The following is a 15973-nucleotide window of genomic DNA, read 5'->3' as shown; positions in this document are numbered from 1 at the left end:
TCTCTTCTTTGATATCCCTAAAGTCTTGAACCAAGACATTCAATATACCCTCTTTCCCAACTAAAGAGCCCCTAAGGGCTGCATTATCTGGAGACTCCCTAGCAATGCTTGCTTCACTAATGCAAGTACCTATAAATTTATAGCTGAAAATGAAAGGAGCACCAATGAGAAACCCAAACCAGACACCACTAATCTGGAAGCCCCACACCCCCAACAAAGTAAAATTCTTTCTGTGGCTGCTTCATCACAATAAGCTACCTACCAAATTTCTTTTCAACCATAAAGTCCTGCAAATAAACCCCAATAGTCATCTGGTTGCTGAGAACATACATCGCATCTTCTTTGAGTGCCTTAATATCCATGACTTCTCGGTAGACATGCTTAGCAAAACCTCACCCAACAATATCTTGTCCATTCCTAACTTCCATCCTAACTGTTGAGAGAGGACTTGGGGGGGAGGGGGGGATCAAGAAATTAGATTTTGATAACATCACTTAGATGAAGCTCTTTCCTTTCTATTTATGGACCATCTGGAAGGCCAGGAACTACAATATGTTCAATCAAAAGAATAACAAGCCTTCTTTCTCCCAAGCTTATAGCGAAGCTAATGAATATGCCTATATTAGTAAAAATGGACTTAATTTAAAAATTAAAACAATCATTGCTCTGAAGTGGACACCACCGCAAAGAGGCCACTATAAGTTGAACTCTGATGGTGTATTTCTTGGAAATTCAGGTTGAGGAGGCACTGAAGAGGTGATCAGAAATGAGAATGGGACTGAATTCTAGGATTCTGCAAAAGCTTCCTTAACACCACAACAATCAAATAGAGCTTCTTTCCATTAATGAAGGATTGGAACTACTTGGATCTAACAACTACTTACCCATTGAAATAAACATAGACTCCATCGAGGTAATACTCATGTTACACAATGGTAACCTTTACTGTAATGTCATTATCGATGAATGTAGATCAAGACTAAGGAGTTTGGGAGCACCAACAGTGAATCATTGCTATAGGGAGCGAAATCAGGTAGAAGACGCACTAGCGAAGGAAGGAGAAAAATTGTAGTATTCGATGGATCAAGACTTTTGTAGTTACTTTGGTGTTTGTCCGAAAAACAGTCTGAATAGACATTATAGGAACTATATTTGAAAGAAATATTTCAATATGTAATGAACCTCTAATGGTACATGGCAATATTTTGAATGCTTTCAATCCAGGATGAAGGCTGTAGTTTGTAAAACTCTAGACTATTATTAGTATTAATCTAGTATCTCGTTAACCCACCCCCAACCCCCCCAAAAAAGAAATGTTTAATTTCTCTCCATGAAAATCAACAATTGAGATAAGTAAATAGTCCATAAGGTATCCCAAACACTTAAACAGTATTACAATTGAGAGCAAGAAAGTACAAGATGACACCTCAACTCTCTGTGTGTGAATTCATAATTACAAACCAATACTTTAAGTTTTTCTTCTTTGGATAAATACTTTAAGCTTTAATGCATACATTAAGTCAACAAATGATTAACAGTACTCATGATGAGCTGAGTTTTTCTGATTTCTTTAATAGTATATAAAATAGGTATCTTCTTGTTACTTTAAATAGCCACCAAAGTCCTCAAACTAGGAACAATAATAGCTATAGTTCTTAACTTTTTGCCCGCCTTGAATCCTTACTTTAGGACTTGTAAAAAGTGTTTGATGGGATTTGTAGCTTCGTAATGAAGTTGCTTACTTTCATAGACATGTTATTGCAATTATTCTTATCACTTTAACCAAATATAATAATAAATTTCATTTATGACATATAGAGTTAATATGAATCATTGATTTTCGATAATTTTTTTTTTTTAAAATACACTTATTTTTAGTTTCTTATAGAGATTTCGACTTCAATATTGAATAATTCTCAATTCCGTTTGATCGTTTTAACAATCTTTAAGAAAGCCTTATTTGATCGAGCTGATTCCTTGATACCTAAAACTTTCGTGATCGTTTTCTTTTTCATTTGTGTTGCTTTACTCCTTTGTACCTTTTTTCCTTTTTCACGTGACCCCACTTAATTTTGTGATGATTAAATTATTTTTATTATTTCAACAAATGGTACAATATATATTATTTAACAATAACTTGATCATAATTTATGGTCATTAATTAATCTTCTTGTAAATGCTTTCGGCAAACTACGTCTAATCAAAGTAAAACACCCAAGATTGACAAATCAAATAAAATATTAAGGTTACTTTTAGCAGGTCAAAGGCCAATTTGAGCACGCCTGGTGATTTTCTCTAGTAGTAATTATGGATTAGTTACTGATTAAGATATGGTTACAACTAAGTTAAGTGCGATCTGGGATAATTGTTAGATAAGCTTGCAATTTAATTAACAAAATTTTAAATTTACCCACTTAATTAACTTTCTAGGTCATGCAATCAGTCAACTGAATGATGATTAATATCTGCGAGAGACACTAATTAATCCTCCAAACTAGTAAAATTTACATTTACAAGTGAAGCATGTTGCTTAATTATGTCTGAAAGCCCTTTGTTCATCATCTACTAATTATTATACTTCTAATTTGCCGGTCAAAATTAATCATGAAAGGAGATACCGATCTCTTAATCCTTGAAATGAAGTGACTTGTATATCTATATATTTATTGCCTAAACATAGAGAGGTAGCATGCGATATCATTGAAAAAAAGATTACAGATAGTAATTTGAAAATTTTGCCTAATAATGAATAATCTAGGCTGGAATTGGTAAATGTCCTTAAAGAGGGCAACTAGAATAGGAGAAACAATAACAAATACTCCTTACGATTTTAATTTATGTGGTAATATTTGACTAGACACATAATTTAAAATTTTTAAAAAAACTTTACAATAAACATGCCATCAGAAAAAAATTAAATAAATGTAGAATTTAAAATTAAATAAAAAAATATGATATTTTTATATAAATTTTTAAAAAATATATTCTATTAAATTGAAACAGGGCAAGTTACATGGTTCAAGGCAATATATAGAACTTACAAACTTTCTTTTGTTATGAATACACTAAATTGTGGATGTCAATTCGGCTTTTGAAAAATCTAGCATCCTAAGACTTGCAATTAAAAAGACAACTTACAAGTAATTCAATATCCAGCTAATTGCAAGCAACATCTTATAATGAAAAATGATAAACATGCCATGAGACATATCTCACACATGTAAAAAGACACTTGAAAAATGATAAACATGCCATGACACATATCTCACACATGTAAAAAGACACTTGACGGCCATGCAAGATGGTACGTGTCATAACACTTCACTTATCGTGTGACATGTATTGTGCCTTGATTCAAATCTCATATTTTCTTTCATCTCAAAATATAGTTCATTATGACTTTTTGTATGTAAATCAAGTTACAAGCGAAATGAAGTGGAGCCAGGGAGTGGGGGGTTGGGGATCTTCTTGAAATTGGTTATTAGTGAATCTCAAGTATGACATAGAAGGAAAAAAATCTCATACATGCCAGAAGAAATAATACTTTTGCTTTTCTCTTTTCTCAACTTGTTTAGTTGTATTACTTATCTTGCAACTTCATTATTTCATGACATCTTTCTCATAGTAATAGCTTCGCGTACATTTCCATGCCTTTAGGAATTCTTTTAAAGTTTATTTTGCTAATATAATGGAGGAAGCTACATTAATTGTGAGAATGACTTTCGACGATATCATCATAGGAAGTAAATACTTGTAAAATAAACTATGAACTCAATTATTAATATATATTAGCTTCATATTATTATAAAATCCATAAATTTAAATCTTGAATCAATCTATGACACGTGTCCCAAAGTTTTGGTGATCCCTGAAAGATTATTAATTGTAGCATTTTTCACTTTTTGAGGGTTGAGGTGGAGCATGGTGGTGTGGTAGGGAACTTGTCAAAAGGAAAAGAGGACCAAAAAGGTGCATAATGCATTACATCTGTGTGACATCAATCATGTTTAAAACTTCACATGAAGTTTTGTTCCTCATGTTCGATGTTTTTCATTCTTGTTACCAATCAATTATGAATCATTGTACTTGTGAATTTGTTTTCCAACTGCCATTATTAGGATATTTTGCTCCACATGAACTTCTGATTTTTTTATCATGAGACAAAGATTGTTTGTCGAAAATGAGAAATCATTGCTAATCTTCTACTGAAAATCTTTGATAAATTTTTTATGAGTTGAGTATTGCACATGATCCTCTGTAATCCAACATTTTTAGTGTTTGAATGAAGATTCTTAACCAATCCTTACTATTTACGCCCTAATGTAATGATTTTCATGGCATGCTGACTTAATTAATATAGAAATAAAGTTATTAAAGTAAAAGTAAAGGAGAACAAGGCTCAAAAAAGTGTCTTGAATAACGAGTGACAGGTAAAATTTAGTGATATTTCATATCTAGACATATTTGTCAAAAATTAACGTCTATCTTTTACAATTAACTTTTATTTTTAAAATTTAAATTATTTAACCGTGTAATTAGACTTGTGAAATCAAACATTAAGTTTGTATTTACACTATTCATTATATTATGATAAACAAACATATCTTCGTAATTATAATACTATCCTAATAATTACACCAAATTTAATTAAAAGATGACTTTTTAAACGGACACTTAACTGCTACTTAAACTTATCAATCAAGCAGATTGGTAATGATAGAAGGGCACAAAAAAAAATGCACGAAAAGAAAGGGGCGAAACATACACTTCAGTCTTCATGTTTCTTACTTCTTAATTTAAAACTGAAAATGCTCGTTGATCTAGTAGGAGGGAAAGAGGATATATGTATTAAATAAAACTTTTAATAGAAAGATTTGTACTAGTTAGGGGTGTGCATCGGTCGGTTCGGTTCGATTTTATATATTATCGGTTCGGTTTATGTGTTTTTGGTTTTTAAATATGCTAAATCAATAACTAAACCAATAAGATATTTTTTATTGGTTTTCGGTTTATTAGTTTTTTGTCCTTATCGGTTCGGTTTTCGGTTTAACTGATAAGAAAATACTAATAAAATAGAAATAGTAGTAACTAACATGAAAAAAATCGAATCTTAGTTGCAACCAAAAATTCTACATAATGTGTTTTAGTTTACAAGAATCTTCACGTTTGAACTAAATGTTGTTAGGAGAAATTAAGAGTTTGTATAATTGAAATAATAGGTTTGTTAATTGGTAGAAATTAAAGAGATATTAAGAGAAATATATAACAAGTCATATATATATTCTTATAGGGTTATTGATTTACCCAATAAGAAAAAATCGAATCGAACCAATAACCTAATAATTTTTTTTATAAAACCATTAACAAATCATTAACCCAATAACCCAATAATAATAAATCAATAATATTTTTATTGGTTCGATTTATCGATCGATTCAGTTTTTGCACACCCAGTACTATTAGTTCTTTATGAGGAAGTGGTTTAATTTAAAGTTAAGAATCATGGTCTAATTAAAATAATGTTGACGAAAAGGGGAAATCATTATTTTGTACCATTAACAATTTTATATAAAAAAAAAGGATATATAGTTTATGATTACAAAAAGATGGCCTCCTTGATGAGTGGGTGCATCGCATATATACTTCAAGTGGAGTTATAAAGCATCAACTAATCTTTCTTCAAATAAGTTTAAAAACTTTTTTTTTTTTATTCGGTGTCTATTATTCATTTTAGAATTTGATTTATAAATTTGAATTTGCGCGTTGCAAGATTCATCTCACGGGGACAGTGCCCCCATTAAGATTTGTCCATTTACGGGATTCGAATTCGAGACCTTTACTTAAGGATGGAGGAACCTCAATCATCCCCCTCAACCCACGTTGATAACTACATTCACGTTTTGCTAGGCATGTAGATGCTCAATTATGTTTGTAATTGATTAAGCCTATAAAACGTTCTTCTTCCTTTTTATTAGTTATTATTTTCACAAAAAAATATATATTCCATGTAGAAAGATATGAGAACTATAAAGCGTATTTATTTTTAAAAATGGATACATACTTATCTACAGATACAATTAATGAACTGAAAATTTGTTCTTACAAAAAACTTAAAGCTAATATTAAAATTTATAGAAGGCAATTTCTAGTATCTTTTGATAAAAATATTTATATTTCCAAATACAAAGATTAGTGGAACAGTCTCCAATGGAGTAGTTAAGAAAATTATTTGGAGGAAATTATTTAGTTATAAAAGGAAAATTAAATGTTATTTTTGCATGGAAAAATTACTCAACACAACAAACATAACCTTTATATTTATTCAAAATAGTGACATTTTTTTAAAAAATACGATATATAGCTAAAGTTCACCTAAAAAAATATAACTAGAGTTTGGATTTAGTAGTAAATACGATCAATATGCATGACTCTTTATTTTAAGTCTAAAATACAAGTATATCATAATTAGGGGTGGACATTCGGTTTGATTGTTGAATATCGGTTAGGTTTTTTGATTTTTTGGATTGACGAAAATGAAAACCGTAACCAAACCAAAATTATTTCGGTTTGGTTCGGTTTTTACAAATTCGATTCGGTTATTTCAAAAAAAATTTCGGTTTTAAAGATTAAAACAGTGAGCATTTAAAATTGGTGATTTTTCTAAAAAAATAATCTTTTTCCAAACCTATTTTTCATTCCCAAATATAATTAATTCAACACGCATGAAATAACCATAAATATCGACCTCCTGAGTCATCACCGTTGGCATTACGACAGTGGCCGCACTCGGCAGCGACAGTCGACGGCAGTGACGAACTGAGCAAATGAACTGAGCAAACGACTGTTATTGGCGATATTAAAATTTCAAATGAATTGACGAACTGAGGATGGTTGAGCGCCGCTGTAGCCTTCACGTTAATGTTAGGGTCTAAAGCAAAGCAGTATATTGGCATTAGAGTTACTAAATGATTATAATTTATATATTTATATATTATATCCGATTATATTATATTTTTAGTATATTTACATATATATTAAACTATATATAAATATTATAATATATTATTTATATAATTTTGATTTTTTGGTTTATTCGAATTTTTTTTTTTTGTAAATCCAAAAACCAAATCGTTTAACCAAATTTCTAAAATTTTAAACCGAAACCAATCCAAAAAACCAAAAAATCAAACTAAAATTAAATTTCGGTTCAGTTTTTCAATTTTTCGGTTTAAACCAAAATATGTCCAGCCCTAATCATAATATATTGTGACATGCAAGTGACTTTTGATTAGGATGGGGACGGTTCCAATGATGATAGATTTGTACTTCATTAAGGGTGCATTTGTTTTTTTTAAGATTCAGATGTCTCAAACTGAATGCACGTCTGAATAATTAAGATGTTGTCTCTAGATTTGAAAACTGAATGATTAAGACTGTTTGTTTTTCAATATCTGAATATACAAAAAAAAATTATATATAATAAAATAAAAAATACAAATTCAAATAAAAAACTAATTATATATCAGAAAAGTATGTAATTTAATACAACAAAATTATTATTTGATTTTTTTTTTATATTTGTTAGTGATAGTGGAGATAGTTTATGATGGTGGTTGTGGTGACAATGATTGATGTTAGTGATTAATAATGTCTGTGGTGATGGTTGTGATGTTGGTATTGTAGTGACTGTTATGATGGTGGCGGTTGATAGTGGTGGTGGTGGTTGTCATGTGACGTTGTTTGATGTTAGTAGTTGGAGGTGTTGATTATGATGACTGAAAAATGAATGAATGATGATTGATGATGTGTTGGTGCTAGTAGGAGATATTGTTAGTTGTGATGGTGGAGATGGTTGTTAGTAGAGATAAATTATGGCGATAATAGTGATTGAAATGATAGTAGAGGTGGCATTACTAGTGACAATGGTGGTGACCGCCGAAGAATGTGTGGAGGTTGTGATGTATTAGTGGTAGTTAGCGGTGGTGTTAGTTGTGATAGGTGAGTTGATCGGTAGTAAGGATTGACCAGTAGTGGTTGATGATGGTGGTGCTGTTAACGACGATGGTGGCGTTAAAATATAATTAGAATAATAGAGGTAGTAGGTGTCGTAGCGGTTGACAATAGTGGTTGGTAGCAATATTTGTTGTCGATGGTAGTTTTTATGATGGAGGTGGTTAGTGATGGTTGACAATAATGGTGGTGGTGTGACTACTGATGATTATGAATAGAATATCGGTGAACATTATCTAACACCAGAATACTTCTTCAGACCTATTAAGACTTGATTCTATATCTGAATGATTAAGACCTATTCAAACCTTTTAAGAGCTAAAATCTTAATAAAAAACAAATGTACTTAATGGTCTGAAGTCTGAACAATTCAAATTTAGACTTCCATTAAGTGCAAACAAATGAGCCCTAAGTACAAGTGTCATATAATGACATGAATAAATGTTTTCACTTCGCACGAACATAGTACATTTTGTTACATATTAAAATAAACTATTATTACATTAGTAAATACGCAAAATATTACTATGCTTTATAATTACTAAAAATTACATAAATACATAACTTATCTATTTAATATTACAAAAAATCTCAACTCCCTAAACATATTACAAAAATTCCACATATACACAAAATGTTATGTATATGTCGGCTATGTTGTGTATATTAATAGAAAAAGAGAGTAAAGTAATTAAAAAAATAGGAAAAAGTGTAATTACTTTTAAAAGGTTGGTATGTATGTTATTTATACTTATAATTAAGAGCAAAAACGATTAGTATATACGAAAATTCTTCCTTTTCCACTCTTACCACGCGGGCCCAAAAATTGTTATTATCAATATAATAGTGAGGTAGGGCCAGTGAGAGGAGCTCATGGGCCCAATTTGGGCCTAGCCCAGCAATGGACAATTAACTGTGGATTGCTTGACATAAATTGGTGGACCTAGACATGAAGTTAACTTATCATCTTTCTTCTTGTTCACAAAAGATATATATTTTCTAGGATTGAAGCCATAGACCATAGGCTATAGGTTTCCAAACTGAGAGGAACAACAAACAAACTGATTACTACATTTAAATATGATTCTCTACTCTAGTTCCAAATATAGTAACCTTTATCTTTAGCCTCATCTTCTCATTTCTAAAAAGAGTGGTCCTACTAATATGTGATGCCCACTGACTCGTTTTTGACCCGTATGAAATATGCTGTCCGATAGTGAACCATATGTACAGAGACCTAATATTAATTAAGTAGTTCAGTAATCTTTTGTGACGTCTGATACAAATATGATATTTAATATATATATTTGAGGCTTTCTTTTTGAAGTATATAGTTCAAATTAAAAATCTGATATACCGCTTTCCTTTTGAAGTATATAGTTCAAATTAAAAATCTGATATACCGCTGCTTAATATACGTGTTGTTCAACCAGAAAATAACATATGAACACACATCCACTATTGGTAATGCACATCTAGAGAATGAACTCTTTAGGTGGACCCAAACGAAGAAACCTTTGCCTATAAAATTGTGTCACTATTGAATTATATAGCATTAGCATTTTGTTGTGGTGTCGAAGTCATTTTCGCTTACAATTGACACAACAGGTATATAATTTCAAAGTTGTAGTTTTACTTATCCTAGTTTGAATTTTCAAGAAAAAGACTCGAGAGATAAACTAACATGAATAAAATGATTGAAAACACGTGAACATAATCATACGTTCCATTGTCAAAAAATTAGCTTAGTTGAATACAAAACATTTTGAAAAGTAACGTGTTGTCTGAATGAGACATCTCTTAGTAAAACCTTTTGAATATTTCTAGTTTTCAACACAATGGTCAGCCAAGATTTCGTTGAACTGGAAGTACTTTGAAATATTGGCCAAACACAAAGTACTAACAAAAGCACTTTTTGAGCGGTTTGGCCAAGCACAAACTGTTAATCTCTTAAAATACCTTTTGATAAGAAGTACTTTTCAAAATAAACTAATTTCGATAGCTTGACTAAACATACTCTAATACAATGAACTTCAATATTGCTACAAGAAATTGAATAAAATGACAAGTTTTTGTTATAGTGTCCTATTTATATATTAATTGAAGAAATAAACTCTTATCTTCTTAATATTATGAACATATATCATGTTATGCATGCAATTTGTAAGAAATTAGGTCCAAAATTCATAATTAAAGGACCTTGACATGAAAATCTCAGTAATTTTGTTTGTTGGCTACCTGAAACTTCATTTGTTGTTGAAGATTCAAATTTTCACTGCCTCCCCATTTTCTCTTCCCCTTTCCCCATTTTTTGAAAAGAGTAACTTGACAAATATATTGCCTAGGTAGCCTGGTAAAATTATGGAAATATGTCCAAATTTTCAGCCAAAGAAATAAAACTGTTCTCCTTATAATATATACTAAGATCATATACTCTATCATGCTCTACACTGTGGTTCTTGTAAACACGGACAAGTGCAAAGCTATAGCCCATAGTTGAGCCAATATCCGCCTTTACAGATAGCATTTGCTCATTGGTCTTTGGGATCTTTAGTCAATGAAAAAAAAAATATATATATAACAAAAGAGAATACAGAGTCATCACTAGGACATTTTTTTAACTCCATTCACCAATAGAGAGAATTTATGGTCGAACCGAAAAAACTTAATGAATTTTATATATGTATTATGGCATTCAAATTGCTTCTTGACAATGCAAGACAATAGAGAGAAATAGTACTAAGTACTTCCAATGTTTTGGATTGGACAGAATTTGTGTTAGTACAAATTGAAGTGTGTAATGACATATATATAGTACATGCATGCTGTCTCGGAGATTTTAAATTAACCTGTCCCATGGAGTTCATCAGAGGCCTTAATTGGAAAAAAGATATCAACACAATTTAACACATTATTAGAGTGATGACGAGCTTCAAGAGGGTCACTTTCCTCAAAGTGGATGGGAGCACAATGTTCAAATGGTGTCCCATCAATTTTAATTTGTATTTCCTCCGTTTCAAATGTTTTGATGTTAATCTTTATTAGTCAGTTAAAAAAAACTTATTTCTATATTTTAAAATAATTAAGTTTATATTTCCTATTTTGTCTTTATTGTGAAGTTTATATGGTCGGATAGATGTTATGACTTGTTTAACGACATAGTAAGTTTCAAAATTTCACAAACCACGCAAATATTCCATATAGATACTAACAAAATTTTATCAAGCTTTATTTTTGTTAAATTTCGTACCAATTTAAATTATATTACATACGTTAATCTACAATACGTCATTAATGTCATGCTTTCTCCTTTTACTTTCCCCAGTCAGTATCAACAAATAAGAAATCAGCTGGGCCAATATATGTACTTAAGAATTTTTCTTCATGTGCGTTAAATAATTTTCTTGGTAAAAAGTTCATCTGTTTGTCTTAATTGTCATGTATGCTGTGAACAATGTTCGTCCAAACTTTTTGCAATGATACAGTAATCTTTCATTTATGCGTTACACATTTCTTTTTGTGTGAAGTATAATTAAAAAAAAAAAATATCTTTTTTTATTTGGAGACACTTTTTCTCTAAACTTCGCATTTTAGATTTAGCTCCCGCCATCATAAATTATGGAAGTACACTTTTTTTGAGATTTTTTTTTTTTTTGAAAACATTGATTAATTTGTTCATTAAATTTGGTCAGTTACGTTTTTCTTATCCATCTTCAGAAAAAGAAAATCAACTTCCAAAAGCTGGTCTATTTTTTGGTGAAATTTCACTTGCACTCATAAAATCACTTAAAATTTTTTTTTTTTCAAGTAAAATGCATATTCAAACATAATTTCAAACTAAACATCAAAGTTAAGCATTTTTTTAACAAAGTTTAGAAATTCATTTTTTTCTAGTTTCAACTAAATCTACAGAAAATGCTAGCTTACTCTTAATTTCATGATCTTAAAAGAGAAAAGAATGTTATCATATTTTTAAAATCACAAGTTTTGGGGGCATTTTTTGGTGTGTGCCAACTGCTAAAATCATTTTTATTTCTTTCTTTTAAAACACTTATATCCAATTAAATACTGCCACATAGAAGGAAAGAAAGGAAGTAATACGTAACGCTTATATCCAATTAAATAATGCCAGAAGCTCTTTTTTCGGAGGGTGGTTAAGGCAGCGAAGGAATTTGAGCTCATGCATTGGGAGGAGTTGGAGATCTGAGAGAGAAGAGGCCTCATTTTTCTAGTCAGTTCAGTGGACCCTCATTTGGAGGTAGGGTTTCTTTCAGGAGGGTTTTTTACCCCAACATGATAGGTCAGTTCATGCAGCTATGCAAGCATCCGAGGGTGGAAATTCCAAACAAGGTTCTTATGGTCCAAGGTAGACTTCTCAGGGTTCACATTAGAGGTTTTTTGGTTGCAGAGGCTCCTCTGTTTTTTTTTTTGTAGTATTCTGATCAATCTTAGTAGGCCACAGTTTGTACTGATTATTTTACATATGGTGATAGTTCAACTAGAGGGATCCACAACAGGCATTAGCCAATCGAAGAGGTGGTTGGGGAGTTGTTTAGGCAGGAGATAAGATGGATCAATGTTATGCTTTTGCGGACAGTATTGAGTCAGATTCTTTAGATGTAATTATCACATATATCGTCTTAGTATGACATTGACCTGCTCCAGTGTTATTTGATCTTGGTTCTACTTTCTCCTATTTATCTGCATATTTTGGATCAAGTCTTGGCATGTTGTATGAGTCTCTTGCTGTGCATATTCATATTTATACCCAGTAGGTGATTTTTTAGTAGTGGATAAAGTGTATCGATCCTATATTGTGACTTTGTTTGGGTATGATAATTGGGTAGATTTGATTATTCTTGAGATGATTGATTTTGATATGATCCTGGATATGAATTAGCTTTCTCCTTACCATGTTGTCTAAGATTTTTATGACAAAATATTTACTTTGGTCATGTTGAGTGCCTCGAGGTTAGAGTGGAGAGGTATCTATGGTTCATATCCTAAGATGGTAATTTTCTTCCTCCAGACTTAGCGATTAGTTGAGAAGGGGTGTTTTTCTTACTTGGCATATATGCGTGATACTAATGCTGACACACTTTCTTTAGAGTCAGTCGGAGTGGTTAGGAAATTAATGGATGTCCTTCCAATAGATCTTTTGGGTGTTCCTCCTGACAGAGATATCGACATTGGCATTGATTCGAATTCGGACACTAAGTCTATTTCTATTGCTCCCTATAATATAAATTGGCTACGATAAAGTTGAAGGAGTTAAAGACCAGCTTACGATCTATTAAGCAAGGGGTTCATTAGATTGATTATTTTATTGTTGGGGTGCTCTAGTATTATTTATAATGAATAAAAAGAGCTCTATGCGGATTTGTATCAATTATCGTCAGTTGAATAAAGTGAACATCATGAATAAGTATCCCCTTCCGCATATTGATGATTTATTTGATCAATATTAGGATGAATCAGTATTTTTAAAGATTGACTTAATATCGGGGTATCATCAATTGAATATTAGGGCTCTAAATGTTCCTAAGACAACCTTTAGGACCCGTTGTGACTATTATGAGTTCTTGATGATATCATTGGGTTGATTAATACCTCGATGTCATTTATGGAGTTGATGAATGATATATTTTGGTTGTATCTTAATTTTTTTGATTGTGTTCATCCATGAATCATTTGAGAATTGCACTTTAGAGGTTGAGAGATGAGAAAATGTATGCTAAGTTCTCAAAGTATGAATTTTGGTTGAGTTTTGTGGCATTTTTTAAGCATGTGGTGACCAAGGACGGCATCATTATTGATCTGGCAAAGGTTGAGGAAATTTGGGAGTGTGCTATGCCTACTTCACCTACTGAGATTAAGAGTTTTATTGGCTTGGATAGCTATTATAGGTGGTTTGTGGGATTTTTTTCTATGACAGTTTTATTTACTAGATTGACTTAGAAAAATGTCGTGTTATAATGTTTTGATTAGTGTGAAGAGAGCTTTCAAAAGATCAAGGATTTGTTGACTCTGAAAACTATTTGACCTTTGCTATAGAAGGTGAGGGATTTACTATTTATTGTAATGCTTCAAAAGTTGGCCTTGGTGGTGCATTGATGTGGAGAGAAAAAGTTATAGCCTATGCTTGATGGAAATTCAAGACCTAGGAGAAGAACTACCCCACTCATGACTTGGAGTTAGTTGTGGTATTGTTCAATTTGAAGTTGTGGAAACATTATATATATGTGGTCCATAATGCGGTATTTATTGATCATCCCAACCTTCAATATTTCCAGTCAAAAAAATTTGAATCTAAGATAGCATTGGTAGTTAGAGTTGTTGAACAATTATAATATAATGATTTTCTATCATCTGAATAAGGCCAATATAGTGGCAGATGCCTTAAATTGACTAATAATTTTATGCGACTACATATTATTGATCCAAGTAGAGTCTTGCATGTGTTGAGGCATAGTTTTTATTGTTAAAGTAGATATAAATAGATTATTTGAGGATGGAAAGTTGTGTATCATCCGAGATAAGGTGTTGAGGGGTGAAGCTAAGGACATGACTTTTGTTTCGAAGGATGTTTTGTGGACTAAGGGTAAATTTAAGTTCCTAAAGTGGGTGACTTGACTAGATTGATCATGAAGGAGGCTTATAGTTTAAAGTATTCTATTCATCTAGGTGAAACAAAGATGTATCTGTCATGACTCAGATGATAGTGAGTGGCACCCACCCTAACTCTCTGGTAAGAGAACGGTTCAACCAAACCCTTGGCCAGCTAATATAAATCCTCATTTAGCTTCTAACTAAATTAACCACCATTTATCATAATAATCCAGTCATACCAAAATAGTTAAGAGTGCAAAATTATCTCTAGTTATTACATTCCTCGAGACCCAAAAGTCATAGTACAATCTTTCTTCATTGACAAGGTTGTTAAATTGCATGGAATTCCTCAAACCATTGTTAGTGGTAGGGACTCCAAGTTCCTTAGTCATTTTTAGAAAGATTTGTGGGGTAGGCTTAACACCAAGTTGCTATTCTCTATTGCATGACACCCATTAACTGATGGTCAAATCGAGGTTGTGAATAGGACCTTACGTGCTACATTAAGAGTTGTGGTTAATGGGAAAATGGCTTCTTAGGAAGATTACTTACCTTTAGTTGAATTTGTTTACAATAGAGTTATTCACACGACTATCGGTATAACTCCTTTTGAATGTGTTTATAGTTTTAACCCCCTAACCTTCTTGGATCTCACCTTCTTGAATAGTGATGTTGTGTTAAGCTTAGATAAAAATAAGAGGGTGGAATCCATGAAGAGGATACATGAGAAGATATGACTTTGCCTTGAAACGAAGAGTCAAGCGGTGGACAAAAGGGTAAACAGATGAGAAAATGACTTGTACTCGAATTGGTTGATTGGTTATGGGAACACCTCTAGAAAGATCAATTCCAAACTCATAGAAATTCCAAGTTGACTCCTCAAAGAGATGAATCATTCTAAGTTCTTAAGAGGCTAAATAATAATGCACACAAGATTGATCTCCTACCAGAATATCAAGGACATAACACCTTCAGTGTGTGTGAAATTTTAACCTTTGACATGCTTGAAGATGATGATCCTACGAATTTAAGGTCAAATTTCCTTTAAGAAGAGAGGATGATACAATCCAAGTTCCCTCAAAGCTTTTAACAAGGAGACATGCTCGATAATTACAAGTCTTTCAAGGGATGTTCATAAAGATGGATGTATTAAAGCATTTTTTGACCTCACCTACAGGGTTTCATGTTTTGTGGATTGAACTATGGACTCAAAACGCGACAAAGTTCATTCTGCCTCAAGTGACGAATTATTTGGTAAACCACTAAAGCCTTGACCCAGATGAGGGCCTAGTCGTATCAGTGCCTAAAGCCTAACCGGGACCGGAGACCACCCCTAATACCCATCCATAACTGC

The sequence above is a fragment of the Capsicum annuum genome, chromosome 8 (assembly GCF_002878395.1).
Source record: "Capsicum annuum cultivar UCD-10X-F1 chromosome 8, UCD10Xv1.1, whole genome shotgun sequence".
In the NCBI taxonomy this organism is placed as follows: domain Eukaryota; kingdom Viridiplantae; phylum Streptophyta; class Magnoliopsida; order Solanales; family Solanaceae; genus Capsicum; species Capsicum annuum.
This window is presented reverse-complemented; position numbering follows the sequence as displayed.